This window comes from Cupressus sempervirens, chromosome 8, assembly GCF_028749045.1.
Source record: "Cupressus sempervirens isolate cs-2001-9-10 chromosome 8, ASM2874904v1, whole genome shotgun sequence".
Taxonomy (NCBI): domain Eukaryota; kingdom Viridiplantae; phylum Streptophyta; class Pinopsida; order Cupressales; family Cupressaceae; genus Cupressus; species Cupressus sempervirens.
The window spans coordinates 639,851,426-639,876,000 of NC_143125.1; positions in this window are offsets into that span (position 1 = coordinate 639,851,426).

Sequence of the window (24,575 nt, forward strand, 5' to 3'; positions counted from 1 at the left end):
TGAAAGATTTCCTAGGGAGAGTCAAAGTTGTATGACAGACCTAAGGAGGATAGGCTAGAGATTTTTGGCTTTCTTGTGGGTGGAAGACTTTAAGGGCATGCTTTCAAAAAGTGAGAGTTTTTCTTTCCTATGCACAGGATTTTGTGGTGGCTGTGTCAACTTGAGGATAGACTAATGATCCTATGGGCATGACACGAGATTGACCACTTGTGGATCCCAACTTTTAGCTCAAGGTGATGAGGGATGCAAGTGACAAAGCTAGATTACCCTAGACAATGCTCTGTCAGAGGGATAACCTTGGTGAGATTGGTTGATTGGTAGGATAGATTGATTGGATAGCAAATTTTGGCAAAGTGACAACAACTCTTTAAAGGCTTGGGTGATTTTGGATTGGGTTGCTAGCTAGCTGTGGGGATGATTTGGATGGACTTTGGATTTGGGATTGTTCTAAAGCAAAGAACTAGATAGATTTGGTTGCAACGGGGGAGCTTGGATGGTTTTCTGATAAGGCAGTGACTACGCTAAGTATGCCTTGAGCTGGGAGATTTCTACTTTTTTGAGATTTTGACCAAAGTTGGCAAACATTCATTCAAAAGCTATGAACAAACAAGTAGACAAAATTTTGGAGCAAGCACGTTAAACACACCAACATTCTAAGAAGCTTTCTACAAGGATGAAATTTTTTATAGCTAGGGAGTCCTCGATATACGAAAGGTATGTGAGGTCCAAATCTGTAGATGAAACCAAAAAGATGTCACACAACCGAGAGGAGCGGTAACCCACTTCTCCTCTTTCACTTCTCAAGGGTATAAAGTTCTTTGAGGCTTAGCCTGAGTGACAAAATCTTGATTCCAAGAGAGGTGTCTTTGGATTCACCTCCCAATTTTTATACTCCGCCGAAATGCTGGAGTTGAGGTCGTCCCAAGGGGTGATGAAATCCCCAAGCAGGCCTCCTAAAAAGTGTAAAACAAGACCACATACATGATCTTGGGCTTTAAAAGACACGCATTTATTCCAATTGATGATTTAGATTTTGTAAGCTATGATTGAAGACACTTGTGATTATGGCATACAATGTTCATTCCAATTTGACAGCATCATCAGCATAATGAAAGTTGAGAGATCGTCAACATAATAAATGTGAGCACCATTGAAAATGCGTCCAAACGATGCAATGTTCATTGATTGTTAGTCATTCAAGATTGAGTGTGAGTTTGTTTTAAGCCCAAAACAAAGATGTGTGAAACTCAATTGCCAAGCGCACGCCCGAAGGCCCTCCACATCAAGATTTGTCCAATTTTTATGCCCAAATGAAGTGTGAGTGAGATTAATGCGCATTCAAGGAATTTTCTAACTTAGAAAAACCACTAAAGACCCAAGTGAGTGGAGTTTGATCTTTGTGGAGCACTTAACACCCTCTTAGGTAGACCCATCCCCATAGATGGAATTGGGATTGCAACCAATGGTTAAATTGATGGGTGATTAAAGAGGGTGAGTCCAAGTACAAACTTACTCAAAGCGTCTTTATTAGTTTTTATAACTTAGAAGATTTCAAAAATGTGGATTCTTTTTATGCCCCAAAAGATGATTATTTGATCTATGGCATTCAAGATTGGATTTTTTGTTTTAATCATGCATTCATAAAAAAAAAAAAAAACAAACTTGATTTTAATCCATTGCACTCAAGAGTGATTTTAGCAACATGCACTCAAAGACAAGTGATTAAACATTCAAGTTTTTTCCTTTGAGCATTCAAGATTGAGATTTTGTGTGTTGTTTTAAGAACTTTGAAGTGCTTTGTTTTAACCTTAGATCATTCAAGATTTTTTTGGACTCAAAAGTGAAAATGACTCTTTGGACTTTGGTTTTCATTCAAGATTTTGTGTTCTAGTTTGCATATTTTAAGCCCAAAAATGATATTCCTAGATTGTTTTGATGCATGAAAAACCTAAGAAACATTCAAGATTTTGAAATAAGACATTTGTTTGGAACAAATAACAAAGTTTTTAGGAAAATTTTTGGCAACCATTTAGGACTCTTAGTTTTCATGAGATTTTTTAAAAGAACTTTAGTGTGCACTTAGTGTTGATTTTGAACCTTTTGAAATGAAAACTTGAAGTTCTTTTTAAATTTCCAAAAATGAAGTGTTCCTAATTTTGCATGAATGCATCTAAAACCTTGATGTTGCAAGGATGCAAATGATTAGATTGGTTTAGTTTCACTTTTTAAAAGATTTTTTCTTTTTTGCAAATTTTTAATTTTTCAATGGATTTTAGTATGATTTGGGGGTTCATTTTAAGCACTAAAAAGAAGTGTGTATGATTTTGCTTCCTTAAAAAAAAATGGCCAAGATCTCCCACAAGAAGAAGAAGAAGAAGTAGATGGAATAAGAAGAATATAGACAAGAAGAGGAAGAAGAATTTCAAGTTCTTTGTCCACCTATAAGCTTGAAAAATCTGCAAACACTATGAGATAGATTATGAGTTCCTTTGTCTTCTTCACGCTCATGTGGACCTACAAAACCAATTTATACAATCCTACCAATCAAAAAAACAAGTAAAATTAGCTAAAATCAGAAAATGACATACAAAACTTGACTAAAAAAGTTAATGAAGATGACCCATGCGGGGTCCCACTGGGCGTGCCAAAATGTATATGAGCAATGTTAGTATGCTAATAGAAACCAAATTTGAATAAAGCTTCTACAAACTAAACAAAATTCATAAACTTCAAGATAGACTAAGATGAGCTCTCAATTGAGAATATGAGCCATTAATGGGCTCTCTCAATGAGAAGCTCTCTTGTTGAGTAGCTTTGTCTAAATAGATAGAATGTATGCTTAAGCTTATACTTCAAAAAGGGCTTCAAATGGAGTAGGAATTTGGGTGTGAGTGTATGGTTTTGATGTAAAATGGCTTCTCAAAATAGCATTATGACTTTACTTCATGGATTGTGTTATTTTGCAAAGGGGAAGGATCCAATTTATAGGCAAGAGGCTTGAGGGATTGAGGGCTAAGATGCAAGGATGGGAAAAAGCTCATGGAGGGCTTAGATTGCATGAGAGGAGAGCACATGGATTGTGCTTCCTTACAACCAATCAAGGAGTGACAAATGTCACATGGTGAGAGGATGGAGGAAAGGGGAAGGATGAGTCAACAAAGGAGGCTCAAGGGATAAAATCTTCATAAAGACCCTTCATAAGTGCTTTGTAAGAACATTTATGACTTTGTGGGATTTATAAAGTTTTGTGGTTGAAGATATTTGTGAGAGATACCATGAAATTCTAATTTGAGGGTTTAGGGAGGTTTTAAGCTTGCTTAGGGTTGTAAAAATGATTAGAGGAAGGGTTAGAGATGGCTTAGGACTAGGCAAGTGGATGGCAAGTGGATTGCAATTAATGAGGGCGGGTGAAGGAGGAGATATTTGTTAACTTTAGCTTGGGTTAGTAAGTTTTAACCCATGTTTAGGGAATGTGACAAGGTTAGGAGGGGATTAGGATTAGGGTTAAAGACATCTTCTAGAAGAGTCTAGGCTTTGGATGAGGATGAAGACTTTCTAGAAGAGTCTAGAATTTCCTAGGATGAGGATGAAGACTTTCTAGAAGAGTCTAGAACTTCTTAGAATGAGGATAAATTAGATTTTTAGGAAATAAATAAAGTTTAATTTATTTCAAGGGTTTGGGTTGAGGAGATATTTATTAAAATATTTTTAATAAACATGAGGATTAATATTTAATCTTAATTAAATATTTTGAGTTGGGATTAGGGGTAGGAAATGATGGGATTAGCCTTTAATTAAAATTAAAGAAGGATTAGAAGATTTTGGAAGAGGTTAGTGGTCTTAAGGAAATTGGCCAAGTTTTGGGCAAAAAATAAAATTTTTATTTATTTTGGGTTTTTTGGTCAATTTATTAATTAAATAATTAATAAATAAGGAAATAATGTTTAAATAAGATTTAAACATTTTTGGGAGGGATTCCTTAATTAAATATTTTTAATTAAGATAAAGGGATTTAATGGCATAAAAATTAATTAATTAATTAAATAAATAATTAATTAATAAATGATGATGTCATCAGGACTTTTTCAGAAAATAAAAATACTTTATTTTCTAAAGGTTTTTAGGTGTCTACAAGCACCACCATGTGGCCCAATTACAAAATTAAATTTTCTTTATGGATCACAACAAATATTAAATGAATGATTTAAGGAACTTTCCACAAACTTCTAAAATTCCATCTACACACCTCGATTAATGGAATGACAACTATTTTTATTATTTTCTATTTATGCCACCCATGCACCTTGAAAATAGAAATTCCTCTTTTCTCCATTTTTCCTATTTTCAATTTTTTATTATTTTCTTTCTATTTTCGTCACTTTCTCTCTCCTCCACAAATTTTTTTTTCTTCTAATAATTTAATTTTCCCATGCAAGATGCTCCTGCATCAGACTCCTTGGTAGATAGAAAAGTGTGTCCCACACTTTGATGCCAAAAGAATGATATACCACCATCTTCATCTTCACCACAAGCTTCCACCTCAATAGGGACAAGAAAACTGACATGTAAATCTTCCACATTTTTTTTTGCTGATGCATGATGCTCCTGCATCCGACTCCCATGGTAGGAAAAATTTTGTGAATATGGATTCACAAAATGAAGTAGCCATTGTTGAAATTTCTCCTTTGCAATGAACTCTATCGAAGTATAAATCTCATCCTCATCCAATCTTTTTGAATTAATCACACCTGTAATAAATCCAGCAACACCATACCAATCTTTCTTTGCGTACCACACATCACAAACAAGATCCTCATGTAAACCATTATCAATATCTTTAAAACTCATCTCAAAGACATCATCACATGATTCGTAGGAATTTACCTGTTTGACATCTTCATCTTCGCTTGCCTCTTTCATGTCATCAACAATGCATGTAACTACTTCACTTGTTTGATCTCCAACAAAGGCACTATATTCTTCCTCCATTGCTGCAATCTTCAAATCATCTTCATCTTCTTCTACTTTAGGTTCGCAAATAATTTCCTCTACATCCTCTTGCTCTTCCACTGGATCATATTTCTTTTCCACATCCAAGGAATTATCAACATCTCTTTTCTGGTGACATGCTCTTCGTTTCTGCAACTCAGCTTCTAATTCATTCACTTGCTTTTGCAAACCAACTAGCAATGATTGTTGATTTCTTGCTCTAAATTTCTCAAGTCGAGGAATCCTTAGAATCCATCCAATCACAAAAGTCATCTTCTTCTTTCTCTTCTCCATAATCAAGTCTCTAGAAGACAAATCTCATCCAAAACAAGAACCTCGTGCAAATTGCCTCACAGTCGGCGATCTATTTACACAATCGAGAACTTCTTCACAAACTTCACCCAACTCAAGGTCCTGGTGCAAACTGCCTCACGTTCGGCGATTTGTCTGCATGCTCAGGAACTCACGCTCTGATAAACTTCACCCAACCAAGGTCCTGGTACAAACTTCCTCACAGTCGGCAATCTGCTTGTACACTCAGGAACTTCTGCTCTGATACCACTAATGACGGAGCACTCTGCTACCACTGACAAATGTATGCTCTGATACCACTGATGTAGGGCCAACACCACCCTTACAACTCACAACCAAAAATGAAACAATATGGAGATAGAGAGATGACAGAATGCTTCATAAAGAATCCATTAATACTTGCAATTCATTACAATATTCTGCAAATGAAAGGACTCCAAATTCTTACAATATAAGAGGTCTTTTCTCACTAAGAGCTTCTACAAGAAAAGCCTATCCTTCAAGAGGTTATACTCAAAGAGCTTCTACTTCTCAAACTTCTACTTCTCAAGCTTTCTTACAAGAGATTATATTAGAAGAGCTTCTATTTTCAAACTTCTACTTGAAGAGCTACACCTTGAAGAGCAAGAGCTTCACTACAAGAGCTTACATTTGAAAAGCTTCTACTTGAAGAGCTTTTACATCCAAAGAGCTTGATTAAAAATGAACATAAGCCTTCCTTAAATAGGCACTTACCACCCAAGGCATGATTTATCCACAACATTCTAGAATATCCACAACCTTCTACAATATCCATAACCTTCTAGAATTTCCACCTAAATACAACTAAGCACCACCATGTGGCCCAATTACAAAATTAAATTTTCTTTATGGATCACAATAAATATTAAATGCATGATTTGAGGAACTTTTCACAAACTTTTAAAATGCCACCTACACACCTCGATTAATGGAATGACAACTATTTTTATTATTTTTTATTTATGCCACCCATGCACCTTGAAAATAGAAATTCCTCTTTTCTCCATTTTCCCTATTTTCAATTTTAAATTATTTTCTTTCTATTTTCGTCACTTTCTCTCTCCTCCACAATTTTTTTTTTCTTTTCCCCTTTTTTTTTCCCTTTTTTTTTTCTAATAATTTAATTTTCTATTGATTAAATTATTAGAAAAAAAAGAAGAAGAAAAAGGGGAAAAGAAGAAAAAAAAATTTGTGGAGGAGAGAGAAAGTGACAAAAATAGAGGGAAAAAAAAAAAAAAAAATTGAAAATAGGACAAATGGAGAAAAGAGGAATTTCTATTTTCAAGGTGCATGGGTGGCATAAATAGAAAATAATAAAAATAGTTGTCATTCCATTAATCAAGGTGTATAGGTAGCAATTTAGAAGTTTGTGGAAAGTCCCTTAAATCATGCATTTAATATTTGTTGGGTGCTTAGTTGTATTTGGGTGGGAATTTAATATTTATTTAAAGGTAGTTGTATTTATCTTTTATCCCACACTGGTTGTGTTTGTAATGTCTTGGGTTAGAAGTTCCTATTTAAGCAAGGCTTATTATCATTTGTAATCAAGTTCGAGAAATAGAAGCTCTTCCAATGTAATCTCTTTTAAGGAAGCTTGAGAAGCAGAAGTTTGGGGAAGTAGAAGCTCTTAGTGAGCAAATATCTCTTATATTGTAAGAATTTGGAGTCCTTTCATTTGGAGGATATTGTAATGAATTTCAAGTATTAATGGATGCTTTATGAAGCATTATTGTCATATCTTTGTCTCCATCTTGTTGTGATCTTGGTTGTGAGTTTGTAAGGGTGGTGTTGGCCCATCATCAGTGGTATCAGAGCATACCTTTGTTAGTGGTAGCAAAGCATGCCCTTCATCAGTGGTATCAGAGCAGGAGTTCCTGAGTGTACAAGCAGATCATCGAAGTGTGAGGTAGTTTGTATCAGGACCTTGGATGGGTGAAGTTTATTAGAGTAGGAGTTCCTGAGTGTGTGGAAAGATTTTCGAACGTGAGTCAGTTTGCACCAGGACTTTGAGTTGGGTGAAGTTTGTGAAGAAGTTCTTGATTGTGTAGACAGAGTGCCGACTGTGAGGCAATTTGTATGAGGTTCTTGTTTTGGATGAGATTTGTCTTTTGAAGACTTGATTATGGAGAAGAGAATGAAGAAGATGACTTTTGTGATTGGATGGATTCTAAGGATTCCTTGACTTGAGAAAATTAGGGCAAGAAATCAAGAGGCATTGCTAGTTGATTTGCAGAAGCAAGTGAATGAATTAGAAGCTAAGTTGCGGAAATGAAGAGCACATTACCAAAAAAGGGATGTTGATAATTCCTTAGATGTGAAAAAGATAGAAGATCCAGTGGAGTATCAGACATGTGGTACAAAAGAAGAGCAAGAGGATGAAGAGGAAATTATTTGCGAACCTAAAGCTGAAGAAGAGCATGAAGATGGCAAGATTTATGAACCTGAAGTAGATCAAGAAGATTTGAAGATTTCATCAATGGAGGAAAATTATAGTGCCTTTGTTGGAGATCAAGCAAGTGGAGAAGTAGTTACATGCATTGTTGATGACATGAAAGCGGCAAGTGAAGATGAATATGTTAAACAGGGAAATTTCTATGACTCATGGGATGTTGCCTTTGAGATGAGTTTGAAAGATATTAATGATGGTTTGCTTGAGGATCTCGTTAGTCATGTATGGTATGCAAAGGAAGATTGGTATGGCATTTCTAGGTTTATTACAAGTGTGATTAATTCAACAAGATTGGATGAGGATGAGATTTATACTTGGATAGAGTTCATTGCGAAGGAGCATTTTCAGCAGCAAACAATTGTTCCAGCTAGGTGTTGGAAAAGAAGAAAGAAGGAAATATATTAGCACCAGATACTTGTTCCAGCTATGTGTTGGAGGAAGAGAAAAAAAAAAAAAAATGTCAACAGTGGCTACTTCATTTTGTGAATCTATACTCACAAAATTTTTCTTACCATGGGAGTCGGATGCAGGAGCATCATGCATTAGCAAAAACAATGTGGAAGATTTGCATGTTGGTTTTCTTGTCCCTATTGAGGTGGAAGCTTGTGGTGAAGATGAAGATGGTGGTATATCATTCTTTTGGCATCAAAGTGTGGGACACACTTTTCTATCTACCAAGGGAGTCTGATGCAGGAGCATCTTGCATGGGAAAATTAAATTATTAGAAAAAAAAAAGAAGAAGAAAAAAAAAGGGGAAAAGAAAAAAAAAAGAAAAAAAGTGTGGAGGAGAGAGAAAGTGACAAAAATAGAAGGAAAAATAATGAAAAAATTGAAAATAGGAAAAATTGAGAAAAGAGGAATTTCTATTTTCAAGGTGCATGGGTGGCATAAATAAAAAATAATAAAAATAGTTGTCATTCCATTAATCGAGGTGTATAGGTGGCAATTTAGAAGTTTGTGGAAAGTCCCTTAAATCATGCATTTAATATTTGTTGGGTGCTTAGTTGTATTTGGGTGGGAATTTAATATTTATTTAAAGGTAGTTCTATTTATCTTTTATCCCACATTGGTTGTGTTTGTAATGTCTTGGGTTAGAAGTTCCTATTTAAGCAAGGCTTATTATCATTTATAATCAAGTTCGAGAAATAGAAGCTCTTCAAGTGTAAGCTCTTTTAGTGAAGCTCTTCGAATGTAATCTATTTTAAGTAAGCTTGAGAAGTAGAAGCTCTTAGTGAGAAAATATCTTTTATATTGTAAGAATTTGGAGTCCTTTCATTTGGAGGATACTGTAATGAATTTCAAGTATTAATGGATGCTTTATGAAGCATTTTTGTCATCTCTCTATCTCCATATTGTTGCATCTTTGTTTGTGAGTTGGTACGGGTGGTGTGGCCCATCATCATAATGCCCCACCAAGGGATCCAAAGAATTAACCTAAAATTTCACTAAGTTTGGTAGCATTTTTTTTGTTTTAAACCTGAAAGTAAATACCACATATAACTTATACACCATAATAGAAGCAATGGCAATGACCATCTAAAAGTAAACATAACGTACATAACAGATTACATTCTTTAAGGATCCCTTAACGTTGAATTACATCTAAGTCAACTAACATTATTGAATCCATCTAATATAACAACCACATGAAATAATAATGATAAGTCCAATGTTTATACATTACATTTCTAAATGCTCAATCATCCACTGTACATGTCACAGGGTATAAAAAGCTTAAAAGAATATACATATGTGAAATAAGGTACTTCATCCTATTCTAATCCATGATACATCAAAGTAAGGATAATCACATGATACACATGATACACCATCATAGAAGATATAAACAACCATCATAAAGATCAAACATAATAAACTAAGTGCACGGTTCCTCCCAACTATTAATAGCATCATTAGACCATCGTGGTCCCTAGCCATCCCTCTGTGCATAACATTCCAAATCATCGAAAAGATCATCAGTATTAACATAGTAGGAATGTCACTCCTAACATATACTATATCATATGCAGAAAGTAATCTAACATGCAAATATAAGCATAAGATAACATCATCTAACATATGCTAATCATCAATGAAATGATACATATCCACCATCATGAAGGATGCATTAGCCATGATGTCTTAATGAATCTCAAATGATAAGAGTGGAAAAACACTACCACCTGACCGCATGGTACCTAAGTGGTCCACTCCCACCGTGCTGAGGAGATAATCTCAAGTCCCAAATAGGCCATCCAAAACACATAACATAAATCTCTATAAGTCTAAGAATTGTAAAAGTATACTAACTCAAAGGTTCCAATCACAAAATCGACATCTAATTCCTAGAGGCACACAATGACATGTAGGAACCTACTATGCAAGTGGGAAAGTGTCATCACATATATCATGTACAAGTTACCCTAGTAGTTAGCTAAACTCCACGGGTCCATACTGATCCTCATGTAGCCACATCCTCTCATACTGACGAGGCATACTATAGAATGCAAGGTCACAACCATGCATTCTCTCTACTCCCATCCTAGTCTGTACAAGCACTCAAGGCATGGGCGAGAACAAAACAATTATATTTTTAGGTTCATTCAGTTAGTATTAGGTGTGAATGTTTTCACTTATTAACCAACTTACAATGAGTTACCCTGGTAGCCTCTTAGGGCCCCGGCCCCCATTGCAAGCCACTTCCTGACACTACATGCAGATATCCTACCCTAAGCTCATGGAATCATAAATCTCAAAATCACAAAAGATAATCCATAATAAAATCATCAAATATGCATAAAAGCATCAAATCTCCATGAGCAAGCATCCATAGAAAATCATGATCACAACAACTCTCTATTGGCAACTGAAGTATCACTGATAATCAAAAGTATCTATTGGTTCTCAATAACCAAAATATATCTCAGTCATACTGATCGAAGACTCCAAAATGGTTGAGTCAAAACATGTCACACCATGACATCATCAAGAATAAATCCATATTTCAGTCCCATCATGGCGACTAGAAAATAACCAAGGATAACGGATCGATGAACCAAAAATGGTTAAGTCAAGTGTCTCATACATAAGAATCTCACCTATAACAATCAATAATTACAAAAATTACATAGAGCATTCCACCACATAACCATGGTTGGGTTTATAAAAATTGAGATTAAAACATCATCATAACATCACAATCACATAACCCCAAGGCCTCTGGTAGATGTCCTATAACTGGTCAACACTAGTCAACCCAAAACCCAAAACAATAGCATAAAGAATACACAATGTAAACACATGTTTTGGTTTTTCTAAATTTACATACTTGAATTAAATGTAGAGGTCTCAGTTTACGTTTCCAAGTTGGATAATGAATGGAGGAACATTTTGTACATTTTTTCCCAACCCATGTATTGTATTGACTGATGATGGTTTTTTCCTCTAACTCTTAGAATCAATTTTCTAATGTTCTAAATGTCTTTTATATACACATTTTAATGATAATGACCCCCATAATTTCCAAAATAATAATTGAAATTATTTTCATATACATCTTTCCAAATTAAAAAGATTAAATTGAACCTATATTGCTCAACATTATAAAATAACTTGTTATTAAAGAATTACTCTTTAAATTCCAATCATCTTTCAATATATTAATTATTTATTATTAATAATGTATATGAATATATATACTTATATATATATATATATATATATATATATATACACACATATATAAATACATATACATATATAATTATCATTTTATAAAAAAAAATTATATAAAAAATTGAATTAACAAAACATATGACAACTGCACATTACAGACGGTGAGTTTAATAACCGCTGATCACAATTATATATGCGTCTTGCGGATCACAGGTACACTGCGGTTGTAGGTACACTACAGACTGCAGGTACTCTGCGGTACCGCAATTCGTGTGGTCATAGCCATTAGTGGGGGTAGGGAAATAAATCCCTCCCACCCCATTCCAAATTTTAATATTTTTTCATAACATTTTTTAATAAATGTTATCATGCGTGAATACAAATTGCGATGCGATTTTAATGAGATTTCACTGTGGAAATTCATTCGACTTTTAATTAAATAAATATATATGTATATATATACATATGTATGTATATATATAAAGGTATATATGTATGTGTGTGTATATATATACATACAGAGTTTTATAAAATATCACAACATATAGACACGTATAAATACACATATATATATATATATATATATATAATTGTATATATATGTATGTAGATTCAAAAATATAAACATGTATATACATAATTTATTTAAAAATTCCAATTTTTAGAATTTTCCTATAAACTTTTGATCTCAAATTTATCCAATAATACATCTAATGGTTTTGTCTACAATTTAAACCCTAGCCTCATGTTCTTTTTAGATTTATGCAAATAAGATTCTTAAATAAACTTTAACTACCGATATTGAGAATGCATACAATTTAAATAGAAAAAACTTCAGAAGACATATGGAAGACACGAAGAAGATAGGGAATGCAAGATGCGGAAATAGCATAAGTAAAATCACAACAATCTACCCAAATTCTAATGCTAATTCACTCTTCCTTAGAAAAATCGCAGAGCAATCTCCTCCCTTCTTTAGAGTTTCAGAGTCCTCCAATGCTCCCAAAATGCTCTCCAAACGCTATCTCTAAGCTTCTAGGAATGCCTGAATATAAAGAGCTCTCAGGAAACACCTAGAATGTCTCTAGAAACAGCTAGAAGGTGTCACCAACTAAGCATGTGTCTTTTCCAACCTTCTAGATGAGTCATAAGGTTGTAGACACCATGTGGTTAATTGATGCACTAACCCCCGTGTTGTTGACATATGAGAAATGAAAAGGTGCATTAACTCCTAGACAAGCTTATAACTCCAATGAATAGGCTTATGATGTCTAGAATGTGGATGTGAATATAGGATCCCTGTCAAAAATGATCTTTCTAGGAATACCATGTAATCTCACAATGTCATGCATGAAGACATTGGCTACAAAAGCTGCTGTGTAGGAAGACCCGATCATTGAAAAATGTGCCACCTCAGTCAACCGATCAATGGTGACCATGATAGCATCATGATGACGAATAGTCATAAGTAATCCTACTATGAAATCCATGGAGATGATATCCCACTTCCAAGAAGGAATGAGATTTGGCTGCAAAAGTCTAGCCGGGTGCTGATGTTCTGCCTTAACTCTTTGACACTCAAGACACCTAGCCAGAAAATTAGCAATATCTCGCTTCATCCCAAACCAAAAGAACAAACATCTCAAATCAGCGTGCATCTTCTTGACACCTGGATGTGTTGAGTAAGGTGTATGATGGGCTTCTGCTAGAATCAAGGTGCGAAGCTCATCTAGTAATGGCACATAAATCCTCCTCAAATGTCTCAAAAGACCATCTAATTCTCGAATGTAACCTGCAAACCTACCTTCCAAAGGTCTTCCTGAATCCATCTCTCTGCACACTTCCTAATACCAAGAATCTGTAGGAAGTGCCTAAAGAATCTGACTCCTCAAATCCACACTAAGAGTCGTAGATGATACCACATGTCTCCTATGACTCAAAGCATCCACCACCATATTCTCCTTTCCCTGAATGTACTTAACCTCAAAATCATACTTGCATAGAAACTCCATCTATCGCCTTTGGTGAGCATTCAAATTAGGCTGAGTAAAAATGTACTGAAGACTACCATGATCACTATATAGATCAAATATGTGCCCCAACAAGAAATGTCTCCACCTTGTCAAAGCATGAACTATTGCTGCTAGCTCAAGATCATGCGTAGGATAGTTTAGCTCATGAACCTTAAGCTTGCGTGATTCATACGCAATCATCCATCCATTTTGCATCAAACTCATGAAAACCGATGGAGCATTAGTCAACCCAAAAGGTACCACTGTGAACTCATAATGCCCAAAGTGAGTTCAAAACGTGGTCTTGTGAATATCGACTTCCATAATGCAAAGCTGGTGGTATCCTGACTTAAGATCAATCTTGGAGAATACTATAGCTCCCTTGATCTGATCAAATAAGTCATCAATCCTAGGCAGAGGATACTTGTTCTTAATAGTCACTTATTCAATTGTCTGTAATCAATACAGAGGTGCAAAGAACCATCTTTCTTTTTCACAAATAGCACTGGAGCTCCCCATGGTGATACGCTAGGTCAAATGCTCCCTTTGGCCAGAAGTTCCTCTAGATAAAGACATAACTCACCCAATTCCTATGTAGTCATATGATAAGGAGCTTTAGAGATAGGCTCCGCTCCAAGAATCAGATCAATACTAAAATCAATGTCCCTCTTCAGAGGCACGCCTGGAACTTCACTTGGAAAGACATCTGTGTACTCCTATAAAATCAGGTGATTTAAAGTCTTCCTCATCAAGATCATTTATGATAACAAAAAATATTTGACATCCCTTATAGAAACTCCACTTCAATTGCATAGCAGAAATCATCTGCAGAGATATAGCCTTGGTATCCCAACTATCTTCACATCATTCCCATGGTCATCTTGGCACATAATAATCTTCTTCCTGCAATCTATATTGGCTCTATGAGATCCAAGCTAGTCCATGCCTAAAACCACATCATAGGAACCAAGGGGTGTGACTCGAAGATCCACTATAGTATCAAAGCTTCCTAAGCTAAGCCCACACTTATGAACTACAGAATCTGTGGAGACCTTAATGTCTGAGGCTAGTTCCACTTGCCAACCATGAACTTGCTTCACTGCATCCAGCTTACACTTAGAAACTATAGATGGTGAAATAAATGAATTTGTAGCTCCTAAATCAAACAATACTAAAAGAGATATACCTCGAATAGCACATGTGGTCTCAACCACTGTTCCCTGATGATCTGCCTGACGATGATCTACTGCTGCAAATACTCTATGAGCTCTACTTGCATCACCAACTGTAGGTTCTAAAATTGTAGGCCTAGGTCCTAAAAATTGAGGTACTCGTTGTGGACACTGAGCTGCATAATGTCCAATCTATCCACATGAAAAATATTATGTATTTCTACTAGATCCTCTACCCATAGGTGGTATATTTGATTGCTGGCGACTGTTCCTACTAACAGAAGACTGGCTTCTCTGAGCTGGTTGATTGGACTAATTTTGCTTATTGCGTTGAGCATTGTGGTTGTTCTTGGAGTTAGAACCTTTGACACCACCTTGAGCTTGAGAATTCGATCCCTTCTATTGCTGTGTCTGCTGAGACTACTACTGATACTGTTTCCCCTTAAAGAAAGAAGGCTTCTTGTTACCACCTGAATTGTAGTTGCCTTTGGATCTTGATGCTATTGGTGCTCCTACAAAACTTGTTGAGGGAAATAAGCCACTGCTCAGCCACATTAACCGAACCTTGCCCATTGAAAGGCCTAACCTTGGATCTTGGAAGATCTTTCATCTGAGTGGACACAATGGACCTTTGAAAATCCTTTCAAGGACTCCTAGATCTGGGTCTATGCTCTTATTTTGTCTAATGTGCTTTGGGATGTTCTTGAATAGGAGGTAGACATTCAAGAATAGTCTGCATCATCTATCTCAAACCAACTTCTTCAGAATCAGCTTGGTCCTCTCCATGGCTCTCTCTTCTTGCTACCTACTAGCATGCTGTCCTCTGCTCTCTTCATGAGCCAATCCCTCATGGGCAGACTCATGGACAATAATAGCTCTGCCACGACCACGATCTCTACCACAGCCTCTACCATAGCCTGTAACAGAAGACCTAGTCCCAAATACCATCCTACAATAGTAAAAAGTACTATTGCAATAAAAGACACATGTTTGCAATAGACTAAGTTCAATTCTATGTTTAGGTTGAAGTTAAATTTCCAATTTTGAAACTAAGTGTTGAAGTATGAAAAATATACTAGTAACAGTTCAGGTTCTATTTCAGTTCACCTAGTTTCAAGTTGAAGAGATACACTTAATAGTTCAAAGTTTCTAATTGTTCCAAAATAACCAGAGCTCCCAATGTAGAAACTTGGGCTCTGATACCAAATGTAATGCCCCGCCAAGGGATCCAAAGAAATAACCTAAAATTTCACTAAGTTTGGTAGCATTTTTTTTTTAAAACATGGAAGTAAATACCACATATAACTTATACACCATAACGGAAGCAATAGCAATGACCATCTAAAAGTAAACATAACATACATAATAGATTACATTCTTTAAGGATCCCTTACCGTTGAATTACGTCTAATTCAACTAACATTATTGAATCCATCTAATATAACAACCACATGAAATAATAATGATAAGTCCAATGTTTATACATTACATTTCTAAAAGTTCAATCATCCACTATACATGTCACAGGGTATGAAAAGCTTAAAAGAATATACATATGTGAAATAAGGTACTTCATCTTATTCTAATGGATGATACATCAAAGTAAAGATAATCACATGATACACATGATACACCATCATAGAAGATATAAAAAGCCATCATAAAGATCAAACATAATAAACTAAGTGCACGATTCCTCTCAACTATTAATAGCATCATTAGACCATCATGGGCCCTAGCCATCCCTCCATGCATAACATTCCAAATCATCGAAGAGATCATCGGTATTAACATAGTAGGAATGTCACTCCTAACATATACTATATCATATGTAGAAAGTAATCTAAAATGCAAATATAAGCATAAGATAACATCATTGAACATATGCTAATCATCAATGAAAGGATACATATCCACCATCATGAAGGACGCATCAGCCACGATGTCTCAATGAATCTCAAATGATAAGAGTGGAAAAACACTACCACCCAACCGCGTGGTACCTAAGTGGTCCACTCCCACCATGCTGAGGAGATAATCTCAAGTCCCAAACAGGCTATCCAAAACACATAACATAAATCTCTATAAGTCTCGAAATCATAAAAGTATACTAACTCAAAGGTTCCAATCACAAAACTAACATCTAAGTCCTAGAGGCACACAATGACATGTAGGAACCTACTATGCAAGCGGGAAAGTGTCATCACATATATCATGTACAAGTTACCCTAGCAATTAGCTAAATTCCATGGGTCCATACTGATCCTTATGCAACCACTAGTATCCTCTCATACTGATGAGGCATACTATGGAATGCAAGGTCGCAACCATGCGTTCTCTCTACTCCCATCCTAGTTTGTACAAGCACTCAAGGCATGGGCGAGAACAAAAAAATTATCTTTTTAGGTTCATTCAGTTAGTATTAGGTGTGAATGTTTTCACTTATAAACCAACTTACAATGAGTTACCCTGGCAGCCTCTTAGGGCCCCAACCCCCATTGCAAGCCACTTCCTGACACTACATGTAGATATCCTACCCTAAGCTTATGGAATCATAAGTCTCAAAATCACAAAAGATAATCCATAATAAGAACATCAAATATGCATAAAAGCATCAAATCTCCATGAGCAAGCATCCATAGAAAATCATGATCACAACAGCTCTTTATTGGCAACTGAAGTATCATTGATAATCAAAAGTATCCATTGGTTCTCAATAACCAAAATATATCTCAATCATACTGATCGAAGACTCCAAAATGGTTGAGTCAAAACATGTCACACCATGACATCATCAAGAATAAATCCACATTTCAGTCCCATCATGGTGACTAGAAAATAACCAAGGATAACTGATCGATGAACCAAAAATGGTTAAGTCAAGTGTCTCATACATAAGAATATCAACTATAACAATCAGTAATTACAAACATTACATAGAGCATTCCACCACATAACCATGGTTGGGTTTATAAATATCGAGATTAAAACATCATCATGACATCGCAATCACATAACCCCCAAGCCTTTGGTAGACGTCCTATAACTGGTCAACACTAGTCAACCCAAAATTGAAAATAATAGCATAAAGAATACACAATGTAAACACATGTTTTGGTTTTGCTAAATTTACATACTTGAATTAAATGTAGAGGTCTTAGTTTATGTTTCCAAGTTGGATAATGAATGGAGGAACATTTTGTACATTTTTTCCCAACCCATGTATTGTATTGACTGATAATGGTTTTTCCCTCTAACTCTTAGAATCAATTTTCTAATATTCTAAATGTCTTTTATATACACATTTTAATGATAATGACCCCCATCATTTTCAAAATAATAATTGAAATTCTTTTGATATACATCTTTCCAAATTAAAAAGATTAAATTGAACCTATATTGCTCAACATTATAAAATAACTTGTTATTAAAGAATTACTCTTTAAATTCCAATCATCTATCAATATATTAATTATTTATTATTAATAATGTATATGCATATATATATATATATATATACATATACATATATAATTATCATTTTATAAAAATGAATTATATAAAAAATTGAATTAACAAAACATATGACAACTGCACATTACAGACGGCGAGTTTAATAACCATCGGTCACAATTATATATGCATCCTACATATTGCAGGTACACTGCAGACTGCAAGTACTCTGCGGTACCATAGTCTGCGTGGTCATAGCTGTCAGTGGGCTTGGGGAAGTAAGTTCCTCCTGCCCCATTCCAAATTTTAATATTTTTTCATAACATTTTTTAATAAACGTTATCATGTGCGAATACAAATTGTGATGGGATTTTAATGAGATTTCACTGCAAAAATTCATGAGACTTTTAATTAAATAAATATATGTATATATATACATATGTATGTATATATATATAAAGGTATATATGTATATATATGTGTGTGTGTATATATATATATATATACATGCAGAGTTTTATCAAATATCACATCATATAGACACGTATACATACATACATACATACATACATACATACATACATACATACATACATATATATATATATATATATATATATATATATATATATATATATATATATATATAATTGTATATATATGTGTATGCAGATTAAAAAATATAAACATGTATACACACAATTTATTTAAAAATTCCAATTTTCAAAATTTTCCTATAAACTTTTGATCTCAAATTTATCCAATAATACATCTAATGGTTTTGGCTACAATTTAAACCCTAGCCCCGTGTTCTTTTCAGATTTATGCAAATAAGATTCTCAAATAAACTTTAACTACCCATATTGAGAATGCATACAATTTAAATAGGAAAAACCTTAGAAGACATATGGAAGACACGAAGAAGACAGGGAATGCAAGATGTAGAAATAGCATAAGTAAAATCACAAGAATCTACCCAGATTTTGATGCTAATTCACTCTTCCTCAGAAAACCCACAGAGCAAGCTCCTCCCTTCTTCAGAGTTCCCAAGTCCTCCAATGCTCCCAAAATGCTCTCCAAACACTATGTCTAAGCTTCTAGGAATGCCTGAATATAAAGAGCTCTCACGAAACACCTAGAATGTCTCTAGAAACAGCTAGAAGGTGTCACCAACTAAGCATGTGTCTTTTCCAACCTTCTAGATGAGTCATAAGGTTGTAGACACCATGTGGTTAATTGATGTACTAATCTTTGTGTTACTGACATATGAGAAATGAAAAGGTGCATTAACTCCTAGACAAGCTTATAACTCCAATTTACTTTTTATATAACTTCTATTTAACTTTTTATAACTTTCATTATTATTATTTATTTATTACTTTATTATTATTTTATAATTATTATTAATTTTAATTTCTAATTTTCTTTTATTTAATTCTCAATTAATTCTCATTTAATTAATTATAATCAAAATATCAAAGATCATGATATTTTATATTAATTTTCTCAAATAATTAATTTATTAAGAATTAATTAATAGAAAATTCACCATAGACCTCCAAGATAAAATATGAAAACCCATTATAGAACAATTCACACAAAATCAGTCTAAAGGGTTAAAAATCATGAAATATGTCATCCGACACATTCGGTGGGTAAAATATCTAGATACTTGTCCTACCTCTCTAGGACAATTGGTTTAAGGGTTTGGGATTTGGACTTGAGAATTTATCTCCCTTCTCTTATCGTTGAGATAGTGTAATAGGGTACGCTCATCATGGAAATTCGGAAAAGTCGATACTCGGTACCTGCAACCTGTAGAAAAACCATGCATGTACATACAATATATATAATGCTAAGCTAAACAGCCAATGGCAGGAAGTGGTGCATTGTGTAGATCCTGACTAGCAGGTGACTATGACTCCCTTCTTTAACCATATTAGAAATGCCATACAATATGAGAAAACACGCACACCATACACATGCAAGTATGGGGGTAAGTATCCATAATAAAACACATGAGATAATAAACCATCTAACTAATCATCAACAATAATTGAAAGAAATGTAATGATCGTCATGCATACATGAAATGTGAAGTCTAAATGATCTCATCATATATCAATTGAATCCATAACATAATGTCTGATAGTCTCAAAACAATACCACTAATCCATCAACATAAAGCTAGTCTAACATAGTCTGATAATGACAACAACAATGTCAAGAAAGATGTGAACGAGGGCAGACACTACAAATTTTCCTTATTGGTGGCAACCCTTCTGGAACATTATTAGAGATGACATCTACATACTCACTTGATAGCCCTCAATCTTTAAGTGGAACTTCACTACTACCTTCCTTATCCTTTCGAGGAATTAAAGCATAACACATATGCTGATGTTTCATGCCATCCAAAAAGTTTCTTTCATTGACACTTGACATATTCTAGCAGTATTGCATACCTTTTCACCCTCCTTTGTCAAGGACTTCAATTTGTGGCGAACTCCATCCTTTGTTAAAGAGTATGTATTTGCATGACCATCATGTATAGATATAATGAACCTTTTTGGGGGGTCATTGACTTTTTGGGGGGTCATTGACTTTTCTTTATTTGTATCCTTCAAATCAATTACAATTCTTCTTCCCAAATAGATCTTATTAAATCACTATAAGTCTATCATAACTTCTTTCATTGATTTGCTATAAATTTGATATAAATTTGTTCACAAATATGTCATAAGAAATGTATTCTCTTCCCTATAATCTAATCTTAGATTTGAAAACACTTCTGATGTAGTCTTTATGATATACTCTCTTTGATTTATATCTTCTTTAAATTTTCCACACACATTTTTATTAAATCAGATATATATATTTTCTTTAATACACATCTCTGTTCATCTTAATTTTCTATTATATCCTTTTCACATATTCTTTCACTCTTTTATTCTTTTTAATATTCTACTTCCACCACTCTGCTCTGCATATATCCACTCTTGTTAATATTCTTCTACCATTCAAAGCTTGTACTTTTACTGTCATGAATAAATAAATAAATAAATAAATAAATAAATAAATAAATATATATATATATCAATCAGACTAAAAGCTTTATAAACTCTTTTTCTTCTCTTCTTTTTAAATCACTTAAATATTTTCTTTTCCAAAAGTTTGCTCTCTTCTTATGTCTTTTATTTCTGAAGAATCACATCCTTTGAATTAAAAATACATGTCTCTTATTAATTAATAACAATCTCTAACTATACTTGCAAATCATATTTACTAAAACAACTTTAACCATGTCTTCATTGGGTTATATGGATTTTGTCTTCATATACTCATTGACTTACATATGCACAAGAAATGCCACCATAAATAATCTTCATGCTTCATTGTGATGTGGAATGACACATTATAGGCTAACTCAACTAACCACAACATTGTTTGGCAGAATTAGGAAACCTGATGATACACATAGTATATTCAATCCAATATTTATTTCTTTGTCTTTCATAACTTAGATTGCTTTCTTGTCTCTCTCTTCTATCTTGCACAAAATCAAACAACTCTCATATCGTTGCCTCCACTATTGTGTCTTTCCTTTCCTTTTGCTAAATATGAGTACTCCTTGACGGTGATGATAATATTTTTACCATCATAGCCACTGTATATATATATATGTAGTCCTTTGAGAGCTCAAATTTTATATATGCTACTCGGAGTGTGGTTAATAGACACGACCCTTAGGTGTTAATTAGTTAATTTGTTATTTTATTATATATATAATATTATATCAATTAATATATTTAAATTTAGTAACCAATTCATTATCATTAGTTACTAATAGTATCTATATTCAAATGTGATAATAGTTAGATATATTATCATTTTATTGATTTATAATGTAATTATAAGATATTATATATTATATTAAAAATAATATTAGTAATATCATTATTCTTAATACTATTATGTAGTATATTTTCCTTATATATTATTTATAATAATATTTAATTCTCAATTATATTATAATACTATCCCATGCGGGTACATCATAAAATTATTATTAGTATTTGATATCACTTATAATCAAATTATTTATTATTTATTTAATTTATTTAACTCATTAATATTATAATTATAATATAATATTTTACATTACAATTATGCTATAATCTTATATATTGTTTTATTTTATATTGTCAAATATATCACTATTATAATAGATTATAATATTATTATTCTTAATTATTATCGTGATATAATATGTTATTTGAATATTCATATGTCCTTTTAATTTGAGCTCATGAAAAGTTTGCCCTTGCACAAATTTCTTGCCCTCAAGCAATTCCTAATTTCCACTCAACTTCTAATCTTCAAATCAATGACCTATTCCTTGATCATTCTACTTTAGATTATTAAAATAATGATTATGCTAACAAAATTATGAAATATAAATATATAAAATATCTAGAAATTAATGCATGAAGACACCAAGTAGACATGAAGCATACACATTAATGCAAGAAGACATGAAGCAAGCACAAAGTAGACACATAAATGCATGAAAAGACAAAGCATGCACGATGAAGACAGATGATGCACGAAGACACAAAGCATACATGATGTAGACACATCATACATTCTTTGTTGATTCTCAATAATTTAATTTTCACAATGAAGTAGAGTAAAGGGAATGATCTATAAAATATACTTCCCTAATACATCTTTTGATCATGGACCTGCAACACAAATAATTATTAGCATATAATAGCTCCAAAGAAAGGATAAGTTTTGTGGTGATCCCTTTTCTCCTTTACATAATCCTTTGGAAGGAATCTTTCTACCACTTGTGATGAACCCTTTTTATCTCCTCAACCTAAAATTCAAATTTTAGGCATATATTAGGGAATCATCCAATTTAAGCAATCTATGGCCATCATTATTATTAAGGTGTTTGAGGAGATGAGTGTATAATTTAATTTACTTAGTTCATTTGGAAGATTTCTTCTTACAGTACATAGACAACTTTCTCTCTCCTTATTACGATCATCTTGAGATAGTAGATTTACAGTGCAAAGGGCATGTGAAATAGGCTACAAGTGGTTCCCTAGAGGATATCCATCATGTGCCAAAAATTACTCCACCTCTCCCTCCACCAACTCTCTACCTTAGGATATCATAATGTGGATGAGAAGATGAGGGTTAATCTAATGAAAATAATCATTTTGTATAGGAATCTTTCTCTCTCTTCATTACAATCATCTTGAGATGGTAGATTTACGGTGCAAAGGGGGCATGAAACAAGCTACAAGCAGTTCCCTAGAGGATATCCGTTATGTGCTTGAAATTACTCTATCTCTCCCTCCACCAACTCCCTACCTTAGGATATCATAATGTGGATGAGAAGATGATAATTTCTAGGTTGAGATATGGTGGAATTAAGATATGCTAAATTTTATTTATTTGCTAAAGTGTTATGTTTTAACACACTTGTCATTTTATTGAACATGTTAAAATTTTTCCAGTGCTGATAATGGAGAATCAATCATACGCATATTATTTGGCAAACCCCCTTCCAATTGAGATTGCTTGTATTCAACTTATTCTTGGTGATTGGTAGAGAAGTGGGAGGAAGATATTTGAGCTTGTTGATTACCCTGTCAAGGGACTATTATTTTAAGTAGGCCAAAACTTGGGAGAAATGGCTAAAGTAGTTGCTGTAGACACCTAAATTTGATTACACTGCTTTGGTAATCTAATTTAGCCATCTCTAAAGGCATCATTAATTAAATTCTTATTTAATTAATCCTTTGCCATCCCTAGTTGATTAATTTAATTAATCATCTATAGTCCTAACTGATAAATCAAATAATCTATTATTTATCAATTAAATCCTTTTCTCCTATCTAATTCCAAAAATCCCCATTTATTAAATAAATCTATTTGATAAATGAAATCCTCAAATTCAAAAACCCCTAACCTATCTCTAATCCTCCATTTAGCCTAATCCACCCCATCCACCCATACTAACCAAGCTTAGCCACTAACTCACCCACCCTCATTAATGCCATCCACTTGCACATCTCTAACATTCCTAATCTAATCCTAAACCCAAGCCTAATCCACCCCCTAATGTTGTCACATTCCTTAAACAAGTTTAAGACTTTCCTAATCCAAACCAAAGTCTCCCCTCAAAAAACCCAACCACTAAGTCATGACTGCTCTTACAAAACATAAAAGACTCTTACAAGCCCACTCATGACTCTTACACCCATCTTCCACACTCTTCCCTCTTCCACACTCATTCCTCTTACATCCCTCTTACATACTCAACCCCACTCATCATGACTTTAACCAACCCTTTACCCTACCCTCTCACACTCATCCTCCTTGTGACAAGTGTCACCTTCCCATTGGTGCTAAACAAGCACAATCCATGTGCTCCCCTTTGAGTGCATCTTAGCCATCCTTAAGCCTTCATCCATC